The sequence below is a fragment of the Chlorocebus sabaeus genome, unplaced genomic scaffold, assembly GCF_047675955.1.
Source record: "Chlorocebus sabaeus isolate Y175 unplaced genomic scaffold, mChlSab1.0.hap1 unalloc_scaffold_26, whole genome shotgun sequence".
In the NCBI taxonomy this organism is placed as follows: domain Eukaryota; kingdom Metazoa; phylum Chordata; class Mammalia; order Primates; family Cercopithecidae; genus Chlorocebus; species Chlorocebus sabaeus.
This window is the reverse complement of record NW_027327548.1, coordinates 141,632-168,205: the sequence shown is the minus strand read 5'-3', so window position 1 is coordinate 168,205 and position 26,574 is coordinate 141,632. Positions and strand designations below refer to the sequence as shown.

General features: G+C 40.9%; 1 long non-coding RNA gene across 1 annotated transcript in view; it reads left to right on the top strand.

Annotated features, from left to right (window-relative positions):
- LOC140711192 (uncharacterized) overlaps positions 1 to 24,117 on the top strand; it is a 199,253-nt gene extending 175,136 nt beyond the window's left edge. The window contains exon 2 of the long non-coding RNA XR_012092339.1: positions 24,016 to 24,117. This is a non-coding gene — a long non-coding RNA (uncharacterized lncRNA). The remainder of the gene's footprint in view (positions 1 to 24,015) is intronic.
- Positions 24,118 to 26,574: the final 2,457 nt, after the last annotated feature.

Here is a 26,574-nt window from a genome sequence, read left to right as displayed (position 1 = left end):
CACCGTAGCCCTCTATGGGCTTCCAAATATCCCTTTGCCAATTCCAAAAGAACAGCCTTAGCGAAAGGCTTCTTGAAGGGAAAGATATAACTCTGTGAGATGAATTCAGAGAACACAGAGCAGTTTCTCAGAAAGCTTCTTTTCAGTTTTGAACGGAAGATATTTCCTTTTTCACCATATCCCTCTATGGGCGTCCAAATATCCCTTTGCCAATTCCACAAGAACAGCCTTAGCGAAAGGCTTCTGGAAGGGAAAGATGTAACACTGTGAGATGAATTCATAGAACACAGAGCAGTTTCTCAGAAAGCTTCTTTCCAGTTTTGAACGGAAGATATTTCCTTTTTCACCATATCCCTCTATGGGCTTCCAAATATCACTTTGCCAATTCCACAATAACAGCCTTAGTGAAAGGCTTCTTGAAGGGAAAGATGTAACTCTGTGAGATGATTTCAGAGTACACAGAGCAGTTTCTCAGAAAGCTTCTTTCCAGTTTTGAACGGAAGATATTTCCTTTTGCACCATAGCCCTCTACGGGCTTCCAAATATCCCTTTGCCAGGTTCACAAGAACAGCCTTAAGGAAAGGCTTCTTGAAGGGAATGATGTAACACTGTGAGATGAACTAACAGAACACAGAGCAGTTTCTCAGAAAGCTTCTTTCCTGTTTTCAACGGAAGATATTTCCTTTTTCACCATAGCCCTCTATGGGCTTCCAAATATCCCTTTGCCAATTCCACAAGAACAGCCTTAGCGAAAGGATTCTTGAAGGGAAAGATGTAACTCTGTGAGATGAACTAACAGAACACAGAGCAGTTTCTCAGAAAGCTTCTTTCCAGTTTTGAACGGAAGTTATTTCCTTTTTCACCATAGCCCTCTATGGGCTTCCAAATATCCCTTTGCCATTTCCACAAGAACAGCCTTAGCGAAAGGCTTCTTGACGGGAAAGATGTAACTCTGTGAGATGAACTAACAGAACACAGAAGAGTTTCTCAGAAAGCTTCTTTCCAGTTTGAACAGAAGATATTTCCTTTTTCACCATAGCCCTCTATGGGCTTCCAAATATCCCTTTGCCAATTCCACAAGAACAGCATTAGCGAAAGGCTTCTTGAAGGGAAAGATGTAGCTCTGTGATATGAGTTAACAAAACACAGAGCAGTTTCTCAGAAAGCTTCTTTCCAGTTTTGAACGGAAGATATTTTCTTTTTCACCATAGCCCTTTATGGGCTTCCAAGAATCCCTTTGCCAGTTCCACAAGAACAGACTTAGCGAAAGGCTTCTTGAAGGGAAAGATGTAACTCTGTGAGATGAATTCAGAGAACACAGAGCAGTTTCTCAGAAAGCTTCTTTCCAGTTTTGAACGGAAGATATTTCCTTTTTCACCATAGGCCTCTATGAGCTTCGAAATATCCCTTTGCCAGTTCCACAAGACCAGCCTTAGCGAAAGGCTTTTTAAGGGAAAGATGTAACTCTGTGAGATGAATTCAGAGAACACAGAGCAGTTTCTCAGAAAGCTTCTTTCCAGTTTTGAACGGAAGATATTTCCTTTTTCACCATAGCCCTCTATGGGCTTCCAAGTATCCCTTTGCCAATTCCACAAGAACAGCCTTAGCGAAAGGCTTCTTGAAGGGAAAGATGTAACTCTGTGAGATGAATTAACAGAACACAGAGCAGTTTCTCAGAAAGGTTCTTTCCAGTTTTGAACGCAAGATATTTCCTTTTTCACAATAGCCCTCTAAGGGCTTCCAAATATCCCTTTGCCAGTTCCACAAGAACAGCCTTAGCGAAAGGCTTCTTGAAGGGAAAGATGTAACTCTCTGAGATGATTTCAGAGAACACAGAGCAGTTTCTCAGAAAGCTTCTTTCCAGTTTTGAACGGAAGATATTTCCTTTTTCACCATAGCCCTCTATGGGCTTCCAAATATCCCTTTCCCAATTCCACAAGAACAGCATTAGCGAAAGGCTTCTTGAAGGCAAAGATGTAACTCTGTGAGATGAATTCAGAGAACACAGAACAGTTTCTCAGAAAGCTACTTTCCAGTTTTGAACGGAAGATATTTCCTTTTTCACAATAGCCCTCTATGGGCTTCCAAATATCCCTTTGCCAATTCCATAAGAACAGCCTTGGCGAAAGGCTTCTTGAAGGGAAGGATGTAACTCTGTGAGATGAATTCAGAGAACACAGAGCAGTTTCTCAGAAAGCTTCTTTCCAGTTTTGAACGGAAGATATTTCCTTTTTCACCATAGCCCTCTATGGGCTTCCAAATATCCCTTTGCCAATTCCACAAGAACAGCATTAGCGAAAGGCTTCTTGAAGGCAAAGATGTAACTCTGTGATATGAATTCCGAGAACACAGAACAGTTTCTCAGAAAGCTACTTTCCAGTTTTGAACGGAAGATATTTCCTTTTTCACCATAGCCCTTTATGGGCTTCCAATTATCCCTATGCCAATTCCACAAGAATAGCCTTAGCGAAAGGCTTCTTGAAGGGAAAGAAGAAACTCTGTGAGATGAATTAACAGAACACAGAGCAGTTTCTCAGAAAGCTTCTTTCCAGTTTTGAACGGAAGATATTTCCTTTTTCACCATAGCCCCTATGGGCTTCCAAATATCAATTTGCCATTTCCACAAAAACAGCCTTAGCAAAAGGCTTCTTGAAGGAAAGATGTAACTGTGTGTGATGAATTAACAGAACACAGAGCAGTTTCTCAGAAAGCTTCTTTCCAGTTTTGAACGGAAGATATTTCCTTTTGCACCATAGCCCTCTACGGGCTTCCAAATATCCCTTTGCCAGGTTCACAAGAACAGCCTTAAGGAAAGGCTTCTTGAAGGGAAAGATGTAACTCTGTGAGATGAACTAACAGAACACAGAGCAGTTTCTCAGAAAGCTTCTTTCCAGTTTTCAACGGAAGATATTTCCTTTTTCACCATAGCCCTCTATGGGCTTCCAAATATCCCTTTGCCAATTCCACAAGAACTGCCTTAGCGAAAGGCTTCTTGAAGGGAAAGATGTAACTCTGTGAGATGAACTAACAGAACACACAGCACTTTCTCAGAAAGTTTCTTTCCAGTTTTGAACGGAAGATATTTCCTTTTTCACCATACCCTCTATGGGCTTCCAAATATCCCTTTGCCATTTCCACAAGAACAGCCTTAGCGAAAGGCTTCTTAAAGGGAAAGATGTAACTCTGTGAGATGAACTAACAGAACACAGAGCAGTTTCTCAGAAAGCTTCTTTCCAGTTTTGAACGGAAGATATTTCCTTTTTCAACATAGCCCTGTATCGGCTTCCAAATATCCCTTTGCCAATTCCACAAGAACAGCCTTAGCGAAAGGCTTCTTGAAGGGAAAGATGTAACTGTGTGAGATGATTTAAAAGAACACAGAGCAGTTTCTCAGAAAGCTTCTTTTCAGTTTTGAACGGAAGATATTTCCTTTTTCACCATAGCCCTCTAAGGGCTTCCAAATATCCCTTTGCAAATTCCACAAAAACAGCCTTAGAGAAAGGCTTCTTGAAGGGAAAGATGTAACTCTGTGAGATGAATTCAGAGAACACAGAGCAGTTTCTCAGAAAGCTTCTTTCTAGTTTTCAACGGAAGATATTTCCTTTTTCACCATAGCCCTCTATGGGCTTCCAAATATCCCTTTGCCAATTCCACAACAACAGCCTTACCGAAAGGCTTCTTGAAGGGAAAGATGTAACTCTGTGAAATGAATTAACAGAACACAGAGCAGTTTCTCAGAAAGCTTCTTTCCAGTTTTGAACGGAATATATTTCCTTTTTCACCATAGCCCTCTAAGGGCTTTCAAATATCCCTTTGCCAATTCCACAAGAACAGCCTTAGCGAAAGGCTTCTTGAAGGGAATGATGTAACTCTGTGAGATGAATTAACATAACACAGAGCAGTTTCTCAGAAAGCTTCTTTCCAGTTTTGAACGGAAGATATTTCCTTTTTCACCATAACCCCCTATGGGCTTCCAAATATCCCTTTGCCAATTCCACAAGAACAGCCTTAGCGAAAGGCTTCTTGAAGGGAAAGAAGTAACTGTGTGAGATGAATTAGCAGAACACAGAGCAGTTTCTCAGAAAGCTTCTTTCCAGTTTTGAACGGAAGATATTTCGTTTTTCACCATAGCCCCTATGGGCTTCCAAATATCCCTTTGCCAATTCCACAAGAACAGCCTTAGCGAAAGGCTTCTTGAAGGGAAAGATGTAACTCTTTGAGATGAATTAACAGAACACAGAGCAGTTTCTCAGAAAGCTTCTTTCCAGTTTTGAACGGAAGATATTTCCTTTTTCACCATAGCCCCTATGGGCTTCCAAATATCCCTTTGCCAATTCCACAAAAACAGCCTTAGCAAAAGGCTTCTTGAAGGAAAGATGTAACTGTGTGTGATGAATTAACAGAACACAGAGCAGTTTCTCAGAAAGCTTCTTTCCAGTTTTGAACGGAAGATATTTCCTTTTGCACCATAGCCCTCTACGGGCTTCCAAATATCCCTTTGCCAGGTTCACAAGAACAGCCTTAAGGAAAGGCTTCTTGAAGGGAATGATGTAACTCTGTGAGATGAACTAACAGAACACAGAGCAGTTTCTCAGAAAGCTTCTTTCCAGTTTTCAACGGAAGATATTTCCTTTTTCACCATAGCCCTCTATGGGCTTCCAAATATCCCTTTGCCAATTCCACAAGAACAGCCTTAGCGAAAGGATTCTTGAAGGGAAAGATGTAACTCTGTGAGATGAACTAACAGAACACAGAGCAGTTTCTCAGAAAGCTTCTTTCCAGTTTTGAACGGAAGATATTTCCTTTTTCAACATAGCCCTCTATGGGCTTCCAAATATCCCTTTGCCAATTCCACAAGAACAGCCTTAGCGAAAGGCTTCTTGAAGGGAAAGATGTAACTGTGTGAGATGAATTAACAGAAAACAGAGCAGTTTCTCAGAAAGCTTGTTTCCAGTTTTGAACGGAAGATATTTCCTTTTTCAACATAGCCCTCTATGGGCTTCCAAATATCCCTTTGCAAATTCCACAAAAACAGCCTTAGCGAAAGGCTTCTTGAAGGGAAGGATGTAACTCTGTGAGATGAATTCAGAGAACACAGAGCAGTTTCTCAGAAAGCTTCTTTCCAGTTTTGAACGGAAGATATTTCCTTTTTCACCATAGCCCTCTATGGGCTTCCAAATATCCCTTTGCCAATTCCACAAGAAAGGCCTTAGCGAAAGGCTTCTTGAAGGGAAAGATGTAACTGTGTGAGATGAATTAACAGAACACAGAGCAGTTTCTCAGAAAGCTTCTTTCCAGTTTTGAACGGAAGATATTTCCTTTTTCATCATAACCCCCTATCTGCTTCCAAGTATCCCTTTGCCAGTTCCACAAGAACAGCCTTAGCGAAAGGCTTCTTGAAGGGAAAGAAGTAACTGTGTGAGATGAATTAGCAGAACACAGAGCAGTTTCACAGAAAGCTTCTTTCCAGTTTTGAACGGAAGATATTTCCTTTTTCACCATAGCCCCTATGGGCTTCCAAATATCCCTTTGCCAATTCCACAAGAACAGCCTTAGCGAAAGGCTTCTTGAAGGGAAAGATGTAACTCTTTGAGATGAATTAACAGAACACAGAGCAGTTTCTCAGAAAGCTTCTTTCCAGTTTTGAACGGAAGATATTTCCTTTTTCACCATAGCCCTCTATGGGCTTCCAAATATCCCTTTGCCAATTCCACAAGAACAGCCTTAGCGAAAGGCTTCTTGAAGGGAAAGATGTAACTCTGTGAGATGAACTAACAGAACACAGAGCAGTTTCTCAGAAAGCTTCTTTCCAGTTTTGAAGGGAAGATATTTCCTTTTTCCACATAGCCCTCTATGGGCTTCCAAATATCCCTTTGCCAATTCCACAAGAACAGCCTTAGCGAAAGGCTTCTTGAAGGGAAAGATGTAACTGTGTGAGATGAATTAACAGAACACAGAGCACTTTCTCAGAAAGCTTGTTTCCAGTTTTGAACGGAAGATATTTCCTTTTTCACCATAGCCACTATGGGCTTCCAAATATCCCTTTGCCAATTCCACAAGAACAGCCTTAGCAAAAGGCTTCTTGAAGGGAAAGATGTAACTCTGTGAGATGAATTAACAGAACACAGAGCAGTTTCTCAGAAAGCTTCTTTCCAGTTTTGAACGGAAGATATTTCCTTTTTCACCATAGCCCCTATGGGCTTCCAAATATCCCTTTGCCAATTCCACAAGAACAGCCTTAGCAAAAGGCTTCTTGAAGGAAAGATGTAACTGTGTGTGATGAATTAACAGAACACAGAGCAGTTTCTCAGAAAGCTTCTTTCCAGTTTTGAACGGAAGATATTTCCTTTTGCACCATAGCCCTCTACGGGCTTCCAAATATCCCTTTGCCAGGTTCACAAGAACAGCCTTAAGGAAAGGCTTCTTGAAGGGAAAGATGTAACTCTGTGAGATGAACTAACAGAACACAGAGCAGTTTCTCAGAAAGCTTCTTTCCAGTTTTTAACGGAAGATATTTCCATTTTCACCATAGCCCTCTATGGGCTTCCAAATATCCCTTTGCCAATTCCACAAGAACAGCCTTAGCGAAAGGCTTCTTGAAGGGAAAGATGTAACTCTGTGAGATGAACTAACAGAACACAGAGCACTTTCTCAGAAAGTTTCTTTCCAGTTTTGAACGGAAGATATTTCCTTTTTCACCATACCCTCTATGGGCTTCAAATATCCCTTTGCCATTTCCACAAGAACAGCCTTAGCGAAAGGCTTCTTAAAGGGAAAGATGTAACTCTGTGAGATGAACTAACAGAACACAGAGCAGTTTCTCAGAAAGCTTCTTTCCAGTTTTGAACGGAAGATATTTCCTTTTTCAACATAGCCCTGTATCGGCTTCCAAATATCCCTTTGCCAATTCCACAAGAACAGCCTTAGCGAAAGGCTTCTTGAAGGGAAAGATGTAACTGTGTGAGATGATTTAAAAGAACACAGAGCAGTTTCTCAGAAAGCTTCTTTCCAGTTTTGAACGGAAGATATTTCCTTTTTCACCATAGCCCTCTAAGGGCTTCCAAATATCCCTTTGCAAATTCCACAAAAACAGCCTTAGAGAAAGGCTTCTTGAAGGGAAAGATGTAACTCTGTGAGATGAATTCAGAGAACACAGAGCAGTTTCTCAGAAAGCTTCTTTCTAGTTTTCAACGGAAGATATTTCCTTTTTCACCATAGCTCTCTATGGGCTTCCAAATATCCCTTTGCCAATTCCACAAGAACAGCCTTACCGAAAGGCTTCTTGAAGGGAAAGATGTAACTCTGTGAAATGAATTAACAGAACACAGAGCAGTTTCTCAGAAAGCTTCTTTCCAGTTTTGAACGGAATATATTTCCTTTTTCACCATAGCCCTCTATGGGCTTTCAAATATCCCTTTGCCAATTCCACAAGAACAGCCTTAGCGAAAGGCTTCTTGAAGGGAATGATGTAACTCTGTGAGATGAATTAACAGAACACAGAGCAGTTTCTCAGAAAGCTTCTTTCCAGTTTTGAACGGAAGATATTTCCTTTTTCACCATAACCCCCTATGGGCTTCCAAATATCCCTTTGCCAATTCCACAAGAACAGCCTTAGCGAAAGGCTTCTTGAAGGGAAAGAAGTAACTGTGTGAGATGAATTAGCAGAACACAGAGCAGTTTCTCAGAAAGCTTCTTTCCAGTTTTGAACGGAAGATATTTCCTTTTTCACCATAGCCCCTATGGGCTTCCAAATATCCCTTTGCCAATTCCACAAGAACAGACTTAGCGAAAGGCTTCTTGAAGGGAAGGATGTAACTCTGTGAGATGAATTCAGAGAACACAGAGCAGTTTCTCAGAAAGCTTCTTTCCAGTTTTGAACGGAAGATATTTCCTTTTTCACCATAGCCCTCTATGGGCTTCCAAATATCCCTTTGCCAATTCCACAAGAAAGGCCTTAGCGAAAGGCTTCTTGAAGGGAAAGATGTAACTGTGTGAGATGAATTAACAGAACACAGAGCAGTTTCTCAGAAAGCTTCTTTCCAATTTTGAACGGAAGATATTTCCTTTTTCATCATAACCCCCTATCTGCTTCCAAATATCCCTTTGCCAGTTCCACAAGAACAGCCTTAGCGAAAGGCTTCTTGAAGGGAAAGAAGTAACTGTGTGAGATGAATTAGCAGAACACAGAGCAGTTTCTCAGAAAGCTTCTTTCCAGTTTTGAACGGAAGATATTTCCTTTTTCACCATAGCCCTCTATGGGCTTCCAAATATCCCTATGCCAGTTTCACAAGAACAGCCTTAGCGAAAGGCTTCTTGAAGGGAAAGATGTAACTCCGTGAGATGAACTAACAGAACACAGAGCAGTTTCTCAGAAAGCTTGTTTCCAGTTTTGAACGGAAGATATTTCCTTTTTCACCATAGCCCTCTATGGGCTTCCAAATATCCCTTTGCCAATTCCACAAGAACAGCCTTATCAAAAGGCTTCTTGAAGGGAAAGATGCAACTCTGTGAGATGAATTAACAGAACAAAGAGCAGTTTCTCAGATAGCTTCTTTCCAGTTTTGAACGGAAGATATTTCCTTTTTCACCATAGCCCTCTATGGGCTTCCAAATATCCCTTTGCCAATTCCACAAGAACAGACTTAGCTAAAGGCTTCTTGAAGGGAAAGATGTAACTCTGTGAGATGAACTAACAGAACACAGAGCAGTTTCTCAGAAAGCTTCTTTCCAGTTTTGAACGGAAGATATTTCCTTTTTCAACATAGCCCTCTATGGGCTTCCAAATATCCCTTTGCCAATTCCACAAGAACAGCCTTAGCGAAAGGCTTCTTGAAGGGAAAGATATAACTGTGTGAGATGAATTAACAGAACACAGAGCAGTTTCTCAGAAAGCTTGTTTCCAGTTTTGAACGGAAGATATTTCCTTTTTCACCATAGCCACTATGGGCTTCCAAATATCCCTTTGCCAATTCCACAAGAACAGCCTTAGCGAAAGGCTTCTTGAAGGGAAAGATGTAACTCTGTGAGATGAATTAACAGAACACAGAGCAGTTTCTCAGAAAGCTTCTTTCCAGTTTTGAACGGAAGATATTTCCTTTTACACCATAGCCCTCTATGGGCTTCCAAATATCCCTTTGCCAGTTTCACAAGAACAGCCTTAGCGAAAGGCTTCTTGAAGGGAAAGATGTAACTCTGAGAGATGAATTAACAGAACACAGAGCAGTTTCTCAGAAAGCTTCTTTCCAGTTTTGAACGGAAGATATTTCCTTTTTCACCATAGCCCCTATGGGCTTCCAAATATCCCTTTGCCAATTCCACAAGAACAGCCTTAGCAAAAGGCTTCTTGAAGGAAAGATGTAACTGTGTGTGATGAATTAACAGAACACAGAGCAGTTTCTCAGAAAGCTTCTTTCCAGTTTTGAACGGAAGATATTTCCTTTTGCACCATACCCTTCTACGGGCTTCCAAATATCCCTTTGCCAGGTTCACAAGAACAGCCTTAAGGAAAGGCTTCTTGAAGGGAAAGATGTAACTCTGTGAGATGAACTAACAGAACACAGAGCAGTTTCTCAGAAAGCTTCTTTCCAGTTTTCAACGGAAGATATTTCCTTTTTCACCATAGCCCTCTATGGGCTTCCAAATATCCCTTTGCCAATTCCACAAGAACAGCCTTAGCGAAAGGCTTCTTGAAGGGAAAGATGTAACTCTGTGAGATGAAATAACAGAACACAGAGCACTTTCTCAGAAAGTTTCTTTCCAGTTTTGAACGGAAGATATTTCCTTTTTCACCATACCCTCTATGGGCTTCCAAATATCCCTTTGCCATTTCCACAAGAACAGCCTTAGAGAAAGGCTTCTTAAATGGAAAGATGTAACTCTGTGAGATGAACTAACAGAACACAGAGCAGTTTCTCAGAAAGCTTCTTTCCAGTTTTGAACGGAAGATATTTCCTTTTTCAACATAGCCCTGTATCGGCTTCCAAATATCCCTTTGCCAATTCCACAAGAACCGCCTTAGCGAAAGGCTTCTTGAAGGGAAAGATGTAACTGTGTGAGATGATTTAAAAGAACACAGAGCAGTTTCTCAGAAAGCTTCTTTCCAGTTTTGAACGGAAGATATTTCCTTTTTCACCATAGCCCTCTAAGGGCTTCCAAATATCCCTTTGCAAATTCCACAAAAACAGCCTTAGAGAAAGGCTTCTTGAAGGGAAAGATGTAACTCTGTGAGATGAATGCAGAGAACACAGAGTAGTTTCTCAGAAAGCTTCTTTCTAGTTTTCAACGGAAGATATTTCCTTTTTCACCATAGCCCTCTATGGGCTTCCAAATATCCCTTTGACAATTCCACAAGAACAGCCTTACCGAAAGGCTTCTTGAAGGGAAAGATGTAACACTGTGAAATGAATTAACAGAACACAGAGCAGATTCTCAGAAAGCTTCTTTCCAGTTTAGAACGGAAGATATTTCCTTTTTCACCATAGACCTGTATGGGCTTCCAAATATCCCTTTGCCAATTCCACAAGAACAGCCTTAGCGAAAGGCTTCTTAAAGGGAAAGATGTAACTCTGTGAGATGAACTAAACGAACACAGAGCAGTTTCTCAGAAATCTTCTTTCCAGTTTTGAACCGAAGATATTTCTTTTTTCACCATAGCCCTCTATGGGCTTCCAAATATCCCTTTGCCAGTTCCACAAGAACAGCCTTAGCGAAAGGCTTCTTGAAGGGAAAGATCTAACTCTGTGAGATGAACTAACAGAACACAGAGCAATTTCTCAGAAAGCTTCTTTCCAGTTTTGAACGGAAGATATTTCCTTTTTCAACATAGCCCTCTATGGGCTTCCAAATATCCCTTTGCCAATTCCACAAGAACAGCCTTAGCGAAAGGCTTCTTGAAGGGAAAGATGTAACTCTGTGAGATGAATTAACAGAACACAGAGCAGTTTCTCAGAAAGCTTCTTTCCAGTTTTGAACGGAAGATATTTCCTTTTTCACCGAAGCCCCGTATGGGCTTCCAAATATCCCTTTGCCAATTCCACAAGAACACCCTTAGCGAAAGGCTTCTTGAGGGGAAAGATGTAACTCTCTGAGATGAATTCAGAGAACACAGAGCAGTTTCTCAGAAAGCTTCTTTCCAGTTTTGAAAGGAAGATATTTCCTTTTTCACCATAGCACTCTATGGGCTTTCAAATATCCCTTTGCCAATTCCACAAGAACAGCCTTAGCGAAAGGCTTCTTGAAGTTAAAGATGTAACTCTGTGAGATGAATTAACAGAACACAGAGCAGTTTCTCAGAAAGCTTCTTTCCAGTTTTGAACGGAAGATATTTCCTTTTTCACCATAGCCCTCTATGGGCTTCCAAATATCCCTTTGCCAGTTTCACAAGAACAGCCTTAGCGAAAGGCTTCTTGAAGGGCAAGATGTAACTCTGAGAGATGAATTAACAGAACACAGAGCAGTTTCTCAGAAAGCTTCTTTCCAGTTTTCAACGGAAGATATTTCCTTTTTCACCATAGCCCTCTATGGGCTTCCAAATATCCCTTTGCCAATTCCACAAGAACAGCCTTGTCGAAAGGCTTCTTAAAGGGAAAGATGTAACGCTGTGAGATGTATTCAGAGAACACAGAGCAGTTTCTCATAAAGCTTCTTTCCAGTTTTGAACGGAAGATATTTCCTTTTTCACCATAGCCCTCTATGGGCTTCCAAATATCCCTTTGCCAGTTCCACAAGAACACCCTTAGCAAAAAGTTTCTTAAAGGGAAAGATGTAACTCTATGAGATGAATTCTGAGAACACAGAGCAGTTTCTCAGAAAGCTTCTTTCCAGTTTTGAACGGAAGATATTTCCTTTTTCACCATAGCCCTCTATGGGCTTCCAAATATCCCTTTGCCAATTCCAGAAGAACAGCCTTGGCGAAAGGCTTCTTGAAGGGAAAGATGTAACTGTGTGAGATGAATTAACAGAACACAGAGCAGTTTCTCAGAAAGCTTCTTACCAGTTTTGAACGGAAGATATTTCCTTTTTCAATATAGCCCTCTAAGGGCTTCCAAATATCCCTTTGCAAATTCCACAAAAACAGCCTTAGCGAAAGGCTTCTTGAAGGGAAAGATGTAACTCTGTGAGATGAATTCAGAGAACACAGAGCAGTTTCTCAGAAAGCTTCTTTCCAGTTTTCAACGGAAGATATTTCCTTTTTCACCATTGCCCTCTATGGGCTTCCAAATATCCCTTTGCCAATTCCACAAGAACAGCCTTACCGAAAGGCTTCTTGAAGTGAAAGATGTAACTCTGTGAAATGAATTAACAGCACACAGAGCAGTTTCTCAGAAAGCTTGTTTCCAGTTTTGAACGGAAGATATTTCCTTTTTCACCATAGCCCTCTAAGGGCTTTCAAATATCCCTTTGCCAATTTCACAAGAACAGCCTTAGCGAAAGGCTTCTTGAAGGGAAAGAAGTAACTGTGTGAGATGAATTAACAGAACACAGAGCAGTTTCTCAGAAAGCTTCTTTCCAGTTTTGAACGGAAGATATTTCCTTTTTCACCATAGCCCCTATGGGCTTCCAAATATCCCTTTGCCAATTCCACAAGAACAGCCTTAGCAAAAGGCTTCTTGAAAGAAAGAAGTATCTGTGTGAGATGAATTAACAGAACACAGAGTAGTTTCTCAGAAAGCTTCTTTCCAGTTTTGAACGGAAGATATTTCCTTTTGCACCATAGCCCACTATGGGCTTCCAAATATCCCTTTGCCAATTCCACAAGAACAGCCTTAAGGAAAGGCTTCTTGAAGGGAAAGATGTAACTCTGTGAGATGAACTAACAGAACACAGAGCAGTTTCTCAGAAAGCTTCTTTCCAGTTTTCAACGGAAGATATTTCCTTTTTCACCATAGCCCTCTATGGGCTTCCAAATATCCCTTTGCCAATTCCACAAGAACAGCCTTAGAGAAAGGCTTCTTGAAGGGAAAGATATAACTCTGTGAGTTGAACTAACAGAACACAGAGCAGTTTCTCAGAAAGCTTCTTTCCAGTTTTGAACGGAAGATATTTCCTTTTTCACCATAAACTCCTAAGGGCTTCCAAATATCCCTTTGCCAATTCCACAAGAACAGACTTAGCGAAAGGCTTCTTGAAGGGAAAGAATTAACTGTGTGAGATGAATTAGCAGAACACAGAGCAGTTTCTCAGAAAGCTTCTTTCCAGTTTTGAACGGAAGATATTTCCTTTTTCACCATAGCCACTATGGGCTTCCAAATATCCCTTTGCCAATTCCACAAGAACAGCCTTAGCGAAAGGCTTCTTGAAGGGAAAGATGTAACACTGTGAGATGAATTAACAGAACACAGAGCAGTTTCTCAGAAAGCTTCTTTCCAGTTTTGAACGGAAGATATTTCCTTTTGCACCATAGCCCTCTATGGGCTTCCAAATATCCCTTTCCCAGTTTCACAAGAACAGCCTTAGCGAAAGGCTTCTTGAAGGGAAAGATGTAACTCTGAGAGATGAATTAACAGAACACAGAGCAGTTTCTCAGAAAGCTTCTTTCCAGTTTTCCACGGAAGATATTTCCTTTTTCACCCTAGCCCTCTATGGGCTTCCAAATATCCCTTTGCCAATTCCACAAGAACAGCCTTACCGAAAGTCTTCTTGAAGGGAAAGATGTAACTCTGTGAGATGAACTAACAGAACACAGAGCAGTTTCTCAGAAAGCTTCTTTCCAGTATTGAACGGAAGATATTACCTTTTTCACCATAGCCCTCTAAGGGCTTCCAAATATCCCCTTGCCAATTCCACAAGAACAGCCTTAGCGAAAGGCTTCTTGAAGGGAAAGATGTAACTCTGTGAGATGAACTAACAGAACACAGAGCAGTTTCTCAGAAAGCTTCTTTCCAGTTTTGAACGGAAGATATTTCCTTTTTCACCATAGCCCTTTATGGGCTTCCAATTATCCCTATGCCAATTCCACAAGAATAGCCTTAGCGAAAGGCTTCTTGAAGGGAAAGAAATAACTCTGTGAGATGAATTAACAGAACACAGAGCAGTTTCTCAGAAAGCTTCTTTCCAGTTTTGAACGGAAGATATTTCCTTTTTCACCAGAGCCCCTATGGGCTTCCAAATATCCCTTTGCCAATTCCACAAGAACAGCCTTAGCAAAAGGCTTCTTGAAGGAAAGATGTAAATGTGTGAGATGAATTAACAGAACACAGAGCAGTTTCTCAGAAAGCTTCTTTCCAGTTTTGAACGGAAGATATTTCCTTTTGCACCATAGCCCTCTACGGGCTTCCAAATATCCCTTTTCCAGTTTCACAAGAACAGCCTTAAGGAAAGGCTTCTTGAAGGGAAAGATGTAACTCTGTGAGATGAACTAACAGAACACAGAGCAGTTTCTCAGAAAGCTTCTTTCCAGTTTTCAACGGAAGATATTTCCTTTTTCACCATAGCCCTCTATGGGCTTCCAAATATCCCTTTGCCAATTCCACAAGAACAGCCTTACTGAAAGGCTTCTTGAAGGGAAAGATGTAACTCTGTGAAATGAATTTACAGAACACAGAACAGTTTCTCAGAAAGCTTCTTTCCAGTTTTGAACGGAAGATATTTCCTTTTTCACCATAGCCCTCTATGGGCTTTCAAATATCCCTTTGCCAATTCCACAAGAACAGCCTTAGCGAAAGGCTTCTTGAAGTTAAAGATGTAACTCTGTGAGATGAATTAACAGAACACAGAGCAGTTTCTCAGAAAGCTTCTTTCCAGTTTTGAACGGAAGATATTTCCTTTTTCACCATAGCCCTCTATGGGCTTCCAAATATCCCTTTGCCAGTTTCACAAGAACAGCCTTAGCGAAAGGCTTCTTGAAGGGCAAGATGTAACTCTGAGAGATGAATTAACAGAACACAGAGCAGTTTCTCAGAAAGCTTCTTTCCAGTTTTCAACGGAAGATATTTCCTTTTTCACCATAGCCCTCTATGGGCTTCCAAATATCCCTTTGCCAATACCACAAGAACAGCCTTAGCGAAAGTCTTCTTGAAGGGAAAGATGTAACACTGTGAGATTAACTAACAGAACACAGAGCAGTTTCTCAGAAAGTTTCTTTCCAGTTTTGAACGGAAGATATTTCCTTTTTCACCATAGCCCTCTATGGGCTTCCAAATATCCCTTTGCCAATTCCACAAAAACAGCCTTAGCGAAAGGCTTTTGAAGGTAAGGATGTAACTCTGTGAGATGAATTCAGAGAACACAGAGCAGTTTCTCAGAAAGCTTCTTTCCAGTTTTGAATGGAAGATAATTCCTTTTTCACCATAGCCCTCTATGGGCTTCCAAATATGCCTTTGCAAATTCCACAAGAACAGCCTTAGCGAAAGGTTTCTTGAAGGGAAAGATGTAACTGTGTGCGATGAATTAACAGAACACAGAGCAGTTTCTCAGAAAGCTTCTTTCCAGGTTTGAACGGAAGATATTTCCTTTTTCACCATAGCCCTTTATGGGCTTCCAAATATCCCTTTGCCAATTCCACAAAAACAGCCTTAGCGAAAGGCTTCTTGAAGGGAAAGATGTAACTCTGTGAGATGAACTAACAGAACACAGAGCAGTTTCTCAGAAAGCTTCTTTCCAGTTTTGAACGGAAGATATTTCCTTTTTCACCATAGCCCTCTATGGGCTTCGAAATATCCCTTTGCCAGTTTCACAAGAACAGCCTTAGCGAAAGGCTTCTTGAAGGGAAAGATGTAACTCTGAGAGATGAATTAACAGAACACAGAGCAGTTTCTCAGAAAGCTTCTTTCCAGTTTTCAACGGAAGATATTTCCTTTTTCACCATAGCCCTCTATGGGCTTCCAAATATCCCTTTGCCAATTCCACAAGAACAGCCTTAGCGAAAGTCTTCTTGAAGGGAAAGATGTAACTCTGTGAGATTAACTAACAGAACACAGAGCAGTTTCTCAGAAAGCTTCTTTCCAGTATTGAACGGAAGATATTACCTTTTTCACCATAGCCCTATAAGGGCTTCCAAATATCCCCTTGCCAATTCCACAAGAACAGCATTAGCGAAAGGCTTCTTGAAGGGAAAGATGTAACTCTGTGAGATGAACTAACAGAACACAAAGCAGTTTCTCAGAAAGCTTCTTTCCAGTTTTGAACGGAAGATATTTCCTTTTTCACCACAGCCCTTTATGGGCTTCCCATTATCCCTATGCCAATTCCACAAGAATAGCCTTAGCGAAAGGCTTCTTGAAGGGAAAGAAGAAACTCTGTGAGATGAATTAACAGAACACAGAGCAGTTTCTCAAAAAGATTCCTTTCAGTTTTGAACGGAAGATATTTCCTTTTTCACCATAGCCCCTATGGGCTTCCAAATATCCCTTTGCCAATTCCACAAGAACAGCCTTAGAAAAAGGCTTCTTGAAGGCAAAGATGTAGCTCTGTGAGATGAATTCAGAGAACACAGAGCAGTTTCTCAGAAAGCTTCTTTCCAGTTTTGAACGGAAGATATTTCCTTTTTCAACATAGCCCTCTAAGGGCTTCCAAATATCCCTTTGCCAATTCCACAAGAACTGCCTTAGCGAAAGTCTTCTTGAAGTGAAAGATGTAACTGTGTGAGATGAATTAACAGAACACAGAGCAATTTCTCAGAAAGCTTCTTTCCAGTTTTGAACGGAAGATATTTCCTTTTTCAATATAGCCCTCTACGGGCTTCCAAATATCCCTTTGCAAATTCCACAAAAACAGCCTTAGCGAAAGGCTTCTTGAAGGGAAAGATGTAACTGTGTGAGATGAATAGCAGAACACAGAGCAGTTTCTCAGAAAGCTTCTTTCCAGGTTTGAACGGAAGATATTTCCTTTTTCACCATAGCCCTCTATGGGCTTCCAAATATCCCTTTGCCAATTCCACAAGAACAGCCTTAGCGAAAGGCTTCTTGAAGGGAAGGATGTAACTCTGTGAGATGAATTCAGAGAACACAGAGCTGTTTCTCAGAAAGCTTCTTTCCAGTTTTGAACGGAAGATATTTCCTTTTTCACCATAGCCCTCTATGGGCTTCCAAATATCCCTTTGCCAATTCCACAAGAAAGGCCTTAGCGAAAGACTTCTTGAAGGGAAAGTTGTAACTGTGTGAGATGAATTAACAGAACACAGAGCAGTTTCTCAGAAAGCTTCTTTCCAGTTTTGAACGGAAGATATTTCCTTTTTCACCATAGCCCTCTATGGGCTTCCAAATATCCCTTTGCCATTTCCACAAGAACAGCCTTAGCGAAAGGCTTCTTAAAGGGAAAGATGTAACTCTGTGAGATGAACTAACAGAACACAGAGCAGATTCTCAGAAAGCTTCTTTCCAGTTTTGAACGGAAGATATTTCCTTTTTCAACATAGCCCTCTATGGGCTTCCAAATATCCCTTTGCCAATTCCACAAGAACAGCCTTAGCGAAAGGCTTCTTGAAGGGAAAGATGTAACTGTGTGAGATGAATTAACAGAACACAGAGCAGTTTCTCAGAAAGCTTCTTACCAGTTTTGAACGGAAGATATTTCCTTTTTCAATATAGCCCTCTAAGGGCTTCCAAATATCCCTTTGCAAATTCCACAAAAACAGCCTTAGCGAAAGGCTTCTTGAAGGGAAAGATGTAACTCTGTGAGATGAATTCAGAGAACACAGAGCAGTTTCTCAGAAAGCTTCTTTCCAGTTTTCAACGGAAGATATTTCCTTTTTCACCATTGCCCTCTATGGGCTTCCAAATATCCCTTTGCCAATTCCACAAGAACAGCCTTACCGAAAGGCTTCTTGAAGTGAAAGATGTAACTCTGTGAAATGAAGTAACAGAACACAGAGCAGTTTCTCAGAAAGCTTCTTTCCAGTTTTGAACGGAAGATATTTCCTTTTTCACCATAGCCCTCTAAGGGCTTTCAAATATCCCTTTGCCAATTCCACAAGAACAGCCTTAGCAAAAGGCTTCTTGAAGGGAAAGAAGTAACTGTGTGAGATGAATTAACAGAACACAGAGCAGTTTCTCAGAAAGCTTCTTTCCAGTTTTGAACGGAAGATATTTCCTTTTTCACCATAGCCCCTATGGTCTTCCAAATATCCCTTTGCCAATTCCACAAGAACAGCCTTAGCAAAAGGCTTCTTGAAGGAAAGAAGTAACTGTGTGAGATGAATTAACAGAACACAGAGTAGTTTCTCAGAAAGCTTCTTTCCAGTTTTGAACGGAAGATATTTCCTTTTTCACCATAGCCCACTATGGGCTTCCAAATATCCCTTTGCCAATTCCACAAGAACAGCCTTAAGGAAAGGCTTCTTGAAGGGAAAGATGTAACTCTGTGAGATGAACTAACAGAACACAGAGCAGTTTCTCAGAAAGCTTCTTTCCAGTTTTCAACGGAAGATATTTCCTTTTTCACCATAGCCCTCTATGGGCTTCCAAATATCCCTTTGCCAATTCCACAAGAACAGCCTTAGAAAAAGGCTTCTTGAAGGAAAGATGTAACTGTTTGAGATGAATTAACAGAACACAGAGCAGTTTCTCAGAAAGCTTCTTTCCAGGTTTGAACGGAAGATATTTCCTTTTTCACCATAGCCCTCTATGGGCTTCCAAATATCCCTTTGCCAATTCCACAAAAACAGCCTTAGCGAAAGGCTTCTTGAAGGGAAGGATGTAACTCTGTGAGATGAATTCAGAGAACACAGAGCTGTTTCTCAGAAAGCTTCTTTCCAGTTTTGAACGGAAGATATTTCCTTTTTCACCATAGCCCTCTATGGGCTTCCAAATATCCCTTTGCCAATTCCACAAGAAAGGCCTTAGCGAAAGGCTTCTTGAAGGGAAAGATGTAACTGTGTGAGATGAATTAACAGAACACAGAGCAGTTTCTCAGAAAGCTTCTTTCCAGTTTTGAACGGAAGATATTTCCTTTTTCACCATAGCCCTCTATGGGCTTCCAAATATCCCTTTAGCATTTCCACAAGAACAGCCTTAGCGAAAGGCTTCTTAAAGGGAAAGATGTAACTCTGTGAGATGAACTAACAGAACACAGAGCAGTTTCTCAGAAAGCTTCTTTCCAGTTTTGAACGGAAGATATTTCCTTTTTCACCATAGCCCTCTATGGGCTTCCAAATATCCCTTTGCCAGTTTCACAAGAACAGCCTTAGCGAAAGGCTTCTTGAAGGGAAAGATGTAACTCTGAGAGTTGAATTAACAGAACACAGAGCAGTTTCTCAGAAAGCTTCTTTCCAGTTTTCAACGGAAGATATTTCCTTTTTCACCATAGCCCTCTATGGGCTTCCAAATATCCCTTTGCCAATTCCACAAGAACAGCCTTAGCGAAAGACTTCTTGAAGGGAAAGATGTAACTCTGTGAGATTAACTAACAGAACACAGAGCAGTTTCTCAGAAAGCTTCTTTCCAGTATTGAACGGAAGATATTACCTTTTTCACCATAGCCCTCTAAGGGCTTCCAAATATCCCTTTGCAAATTCCACAAAAACAGCCTTAGCGAAAGGCTTCTTGAAAGGAAAGATGTAACTCTGTGAGATGAATTCAGAGAACACAGAGCAGTTACTCAGAAAGCTTCTTTCTAATTTTCAACGGAAGATATTTCCTTTTTCACCATAGCCCTCTACGGGCTTCCAAATATCCCTTTGCCAATTCCACAAGAACAGCCTTACCGAAAGGCTTCTTGAAGGGAAAGATGTAACTCTGTGAAATGAATTAACAGAACACAGAGCAGTTTCTCAGAAAGCTTCTTTCCAGTTTTGAACGGAAGATATTTCCTTTTGCACCATAACCCCCTATGGGCTTCCAAATATCCCTTTGGCAATTCCACAAGAACAGCCTTAGCGAAAGGCTTCTTGAAGGGAAAGATGTAACTCTGTGAGATGAACTAACAGAACACAGAGCACTTCCTCAAAAAGTTTCTTTCCAGTTTTGAACGGAAGATATTTCCTTTTTCACCATAGCCCTCTATGGGCTTCCAAATATCCCTTTGCAAATTCCACAAAAACAGCCTTAGCGAAAGGCTTCTTGAAGGGAAGGATGTAACTCTGTGAGATGAATTCAGAGAACACAGAGAAGTTTCTCAGAAAGCTTCTTTCCAGTTTTCAGCGGAAGATATTTCCTTTTTCACCATAGCCCTCTATGGGCTTCCAAATATCCCTTTGCCAATTCCACAAGAACAGCCTTACCGAACAGCTTCTTGAAGGGGAAGATGTAACTCTGTGAAATGAATTAACAGAACACAGATTAGTTTCTCAGAAAGCTTCTTTCCAGTTTTGAACGGAAGATATTTCCTTTTTCACTATAGCCCTCTATGGGCTTTCCAATATCCCTTTGCCAATTCCACAAGAACAGCCTTAACGAAAGGCTTCTTGAAAGGAAAGATGTAACTCTGTGAGATGAATTAACAGAACACAGAGCAGTTTCTCAGAAAGCTTCTTTCCAGTTTTGAATGGAAGATAATTCCTTTTTCACCATAGCCCTCTATGGGCTTCCAAATATGCCTTTGCAAATTCCACAAGAACAGCCTTAGCGAAAGGTTTCTTGAAGGGAAAGATGTAACTGTGTGCGATGTATTAACAGAACACAGAGCAGTTTCTCAGAAAGCTTCTTTCCAGGTTTGAACGGAAGATATTTCCTTTTTCACCATAGCCCTCTATGGGCTTCCAAATATCCCTTTGCCAATTCCACAAAAACAGCCTTAGCGAAAGGCTTCTTGAAAGGAAAGATGTAACTCTGTGAGATGAATTCAGAGAACACAGAGCAGTTTCTCAGAAAGTTTCTTTCCAGTTTTGAACGGAAGATATTTCCTTTTTCACCATAGCCCTGTATGGGCTTCCAAATATCCCTTTGCCAATTCCACAAGAAAGGCCTTAGCGAAAGGCTTCTCGAAGGGAAAGATGTAACTGTGTGAGATGAATTAACAGAACACAGAGCAGTTTCTCAGAAAGCTTCTTTCCAGTTTTGAACGGAAGATATTTCCTTTTTCACCATAGCCTTCTATGGGCTTCCAAATATCCCTTTGCCAATTCCACAAGAACAGCCTTAGAGAAAGGCTTCTTAAAGGGAAAGATGTAACTCTGTGAGATGAACTAACAGAACACAGAGCAGTTTCTCAGAAAGCTTCTTTCCAGTTTTGAACGGAAGATATTTCCTTTTTCAACATAGCCCTCTATGGGCTTCCAAATATCCCTTTGCCAATTCCACAAGAACAGCCTTAGCGAAAGGCTTCTTGTAGGGAAAGATGTAACTGTGTGAGATGAATTAACAAAACACAGAGCAGTTTATCAGAAAGCTTCTTTCCAGTTTTGAACGGAAGATATTTCCTTTTTCACCATAGCCCTCTAAGGGCTTCCAAATATCCCTTTGCAAATTCCACAAAAACAGCCTTAGCGAAAGGCTTCTTGAAGGGAAAGATGTAACTCTGTGAGATGAATTCAGAGAACACAGAGCAGTTACTCAGAAAGCTTCTTTCTAGTTTTCAACGGAAGATATTTCCTTTTTCACCATAGCCCTCTACGGGCTTCCAAATATCCCTTTGCCAATTCCACAAGAACAGCCTTAGCGAAAGGCTTCTTGAAAGGAAAGATGTAACTCTGTGAGATGAATTAACAGAACACAGAGCAGTTTCTCAGAAAGCTTCTTTCCAGTTTTGAACGGAAGATATTTCCTTTTTCACCATAACCCCCTATGGGCTTCCAAATATCCCTTTGTCAATTCCACAAGAACAGCCTTAGCGAAAGGCTTCTTGAAGGGAAAGAAGTAACTGTGTGAGATGAATTAGCAGAACACAGAGCAGTTTCTCAGAAAGCTTCTTTCCAGTTTTGAACGGAAGATATTTCCTTTTTCTCCATAGCCACTATGGGCTTCCAAATATCTCTTTGCCAATTCCACAAGAACAGCCTTAGCGAAAGGCTTCTTGAAGGGAAAGATGTAACTCTGAGAGATGAATTAACAGAACAAAGAGCAGTTTCTCAGAAAGATTCTTTCCAGTATTGAACGGAAGATATTACCTTTTTCACCATAGCCCTCTAAGGGCTTCCAAATATCCCCTTGCCATTTCCACAAGAACAGCCTTAGCGAAAGGCTTCTTGAAGGGAAAGATGTAACTCTGTGAGATGAACTAACAGAACACAGAGCAGTTTCTCAGAAAGCTTCTTTCCAGTTTTGAACGGAAGATATTTCCTTTTTCACCATAGCCCTTTATGGGCTTCCAATTATCCCTATGCCAATTCCACAAGAATAGCCTTAGCGAAAGGCTTCTTGAAGGGAAAGTAGTAACTCTGTGAGATGAATTAACAGAACACAGAGCAGTTTCTCAGAAAGCTTCTTTCCAGTTTTGAACGGAAGATATTTCCTTTTTCACCATAGCCCCTATGGGCTTCCAAATATCCCTTTGCCAATTCCACAAGAACAGCCTTAGCGAAAGGCTTCTTGAAAGGAAAGATGTAACTCTGTGAGATGAATTAACAGAACACAGAGCAGTTTCTCAGAAAGCTTCTTTCCAGTTTTGAATGGAAGATAATTCCTTTTTCACCATAGCCCTCTATGGGCTTCCAAATATGGCTTTGCAAATTCCACAAGAACAGCCTTAGCGAAAGGTTTCTTGAAGGGAAAGATGTAACTGTGAGCGATGAATTAACAGAACACAGAGCAGTTTCTCAGAAAGCTTCTTTCCAGGTTTGAACGGAAGATATTTCCTTTTTCACCATAGCCCTCTATGGGCTTCCAAATATCCCTTTGCCAATTCCACAAGAACAGCCTTAGCAAAAGGCTTCTTGAAGGAAAGATGGAACTGTTTGAGATGAATTAACAGAACACAGAGCAGTTTCTCAGAAAGCTTCTTTCCAGTTTTGAACGGAAGATATTTCCTTTGCACCATAGCCCTCTATGGGCTTCCAAATATCCCTTGCAAATTCCACAAAAACAGCCTTAGCGAAAGGCTTCATGAAGGGAAGGATGTAACTCTGTGAGATGAATTCAGAGAACACAGATCAGTTTCTCAGAAAGCTTCTTTCCAGTTTTCAACGGAAGATATTTCCTTTTTCACCATAGCCCTCTATGGGCTTCCAAATATCCCTTTGCCAATTCCACAAGAACAGCCTTACCGAACGGCTTCTTGAAGGGGAAGATGTAACTCTGTGAAATGAATTAACAGAACACAGATTAGTTTCTCAGAAAGCTTCTTTCCAGTTTTGAACGGAAGATATTTCCTTTTTCACCATAGCCCTCTATGGGCTTCCTAATATCCCTTTGCCAATTCCACAAGAAAGGCCTTAGCGAAAGGCTTCTTGAAGGGAAAGAAGTAACTGTGTGAGATGAATTAACAGAACACAGAGCAGTTTCTCAGAAAGCTTCTTTCCAGTTTTGAACGGAAGATATTTCCTTTTTCACCATAGCCCCTATGGGCTTCCAAATATCCCTTTGCCAATTCCACAAGAACAGCCTTAGCAAAAGGCTTCTTGAAGGAAAGATGTAACTCTGTGAGATGAATTAACAGAACACAGAGCAGTTTCTCAGAAAGCTTCTTTCCAGTTTTGAACGGAAGATATTTCCTTTTGCACCATAGCCCTCTATGGGCTTCCAAATATCCCTTTGCCAGTTTCACAAGAACAGCCTTAAGGAAAGGCTTCTTGAAGGGAAAGATGTAACCCTGTGAGATGAACTAACAGAACACAGAGCAGTTTCTCAGAAAGCTTCTTTCCAGTTTTCAACGGAAGATATTTCCTTTTTCACCATAGCCCCTATGGTCTTCCAAATAACCCTTTGCCAATTCCACAAGAACAGCCTTAGCAAAAGGCTTCTTGAAGGAAAGATGTAACTGTGTGAGATGAATTAACAGAACACAGAGCAGTTTCTCAGAAAGCTTCTTTCCAGTTTTGAACGGAAGATATTTCCTTTTGCACCACAGCCCTCTATGGTCTTCCAAATATCCCTTTGCCAGTTTCACAAGAACAGCATTAAGGAAAGGCTTCTTGAAGGGAAAGATGTAACTCTGTGAGATGAACTAACAGAACACAGAGCAGTTTCTCAGAAAGCTTCTTTCCAGTTTTCAACGGAAGATATTTCTTTTTCACCATAGCCCTCTATGGGCTTCCAAATATCCCTTTGCCAATTCCACAAGAACAGCCTTACCGAAAGGCTTCTTGAAGGGAAAGATGTAACTCTGTGGGATGAACTAACAGAACACAGAGCAGTTTCTCAGAAAGCTTCTTTCTAGTTTTCAACGGAAGATATTTCCTTTTTCACCATAGCCCTCTATGGGCTTCCAAATATCCCTTTGCCAATTCCACAAGAACAGCCTTACCGAAAGGCTTCTTGAAGGGAAAGATGTAACTCTGTGAAATGAATTAACAGAACAGAGAGCAGTTTCTCAGAAAGCTTCTTTCCAGTTTTGAACGGAAGATATTTCCTTTTTCACCATAGCCCTCTATGGGCTTTCAAATATCCCTTTGCCAATTCCACAAGAACAGCCTTAGCGAAAGGCTTCTTGAAGGGAAAGATGTAACTCTGTGAGATGAATTCAGAGAACACAGAGCAGTTTCTCAGAAAGCTTCTTTCCAGTTTTCACCGGAAGATATTTCCTTTTTCACCATAGCCCTATGGTCTTCCAAATAACCCTTCGCCAATTCCACAAGAACAGCCTTAGCAAAAGGCTTCTTGAAGGAAAGATGTAATTCTGTGAGATGAATTCAGAGAACACAGAGCAGATTCTCAGAAAGCTTCTTTCCAGTTTTCAACGGAAGATATTTCCTTTTTCACCATAGCCCTCTAAGGGCTTCCAAATATCCCTTTGCCAATTCCACAAGAACAGCCTTACCGAACGGCTTCTTGAAGGGAAAGATGTAAATCTGTGAAATGAATTAACGGAACACAGATTAGTTTCTCAGAAAGCTTCTTTCCAGTTTTGAAAGGAAGATATTTCCTTTTTCACCATAGCCCTCAATGGGCTTTCAAATATCCCTATGCCAATTCCACAAGAATAGCCTTAGGGAAAGGCTTCTTGAAGGGAAAGATGTAACTCTGTGAGATGAACTAACAGAAAACAGAGCAGTTTCTCAGAAAGCTTCTTTCCAGTTTTGTACGGAAGATATTTCCTTGCTCACCATAGCCCTCTATGGGCTTCCAAATATCCCTTTGCCAATTCCACAAGAACAGTCTTAGCGAAAGGCTTCTTGAAGGGAAAGATATAACTCTGTGAGATGAATTAACAGAACAAAGAGCAGTTTCTCAGAAAGCTTCTTTCCAGTTTTGAACGGAAGATATTTCCTTTTTCACCGTAGCCCTCTATGGGCTTCCAAATAACCCTTTGCCAATTTCACAAGAACAACCTTAGCGAAAGGCTTCTTGAAGGGAAAGATGTAACTCTGTGAGATGAAGTAACAGAACACAGAGCATTTTCTCAGAAAGCTTCTTTCCAGTTTTGAACGGAAGATATTTCCTTTTTCACCATAGCCCTCTATGGGCTTCCAAATATCCCTTTGCCAATTCCATAAGAACAGCCTTGGCGAAAGGCTTCTTGAAGGGAAAGATGCAGCTCTGTGAGATGAATTAACAGAACACAGAGCAGTTTCTCAGAAAGCTTCTTTCCAGTTTTGAACGGAAGATATTTCCTTTTTCACCATAGCCCTCTAAGGGCTTCCAAATATCCCTTTGCCAATTCCACAAGAACAGCCTTAGCGAAAGGCTTCTTGAAGCGAAAGATGTAACTCTGTGAGATGAATTAAAAAAACACAGAGCAGTTTCTCAGAAAGCTTCTTTCCAGTTTTGAACGGAAGATATTTCCTTTTTCACCATAGCCCTCTATGGGCTTCCAAGTATCCCTTTGCCAGTTCCACAAGAACAGCCTTAGCGAAAGGCTTCTTGAAGGGAAAGATGTAACTCGGTGAGATGAATTCAGAGAACACAGAGCAGTTTCACAGAAAGCTTCTTTCCAGTTTTGAACGGAAGATATTTCCTTTTTCACCATAGGCCTCTATGAGCTTGGAAATATCCCTTTGCCAGTTCCACAAGACCAGCCTTAGCGAAAGGCTTTTTAAGGGAAAGATGTAACTCTGTGAGATGAATTCAGAGAACACAGAGCAGTTTCTCAGAAAGCTTCTTTCCAGTTTTGAACGGAAGATATTTCCTTTTTCAACATAGCCCTCTATGGGGTTCCGAATATCCCTTTGCCAATTCCACAAGAACAGCCTTGGCGTAAGGCTTCTTGAAGGGCAAGATGTAACACTGTGAGATGAAATAAAAGAAGACAGAGTAGTTTCTCAGAAAGCTTCTTTCCAGTTTTGAACGGAAGATATTTCCTTTTCCACCATAGCCCTCTATGGGCTTCCAAATATCCCTTTGCCAATTCCACAAGAACAGCCTTAGCGAAAGGCTTCTTGAAGGGAAAGATGTAACTCTGTGAGATGAATTCATAGAACACAGAGCAGTTTCTCAGAAAGCTTCTTTCCAGTTTTGAACGGAAGATATTTCCTTTTTCACCATAGCCCTCTTTGGGCTTCCAAATATCACTTTGCCAATTCCACTAGAACAGCCTTATCGAAAGGCTTCTTGAAGGGAAAGATGTAACTCTGTGAGATGAATTGAGAGTACACAGAGCAGTTTCTCA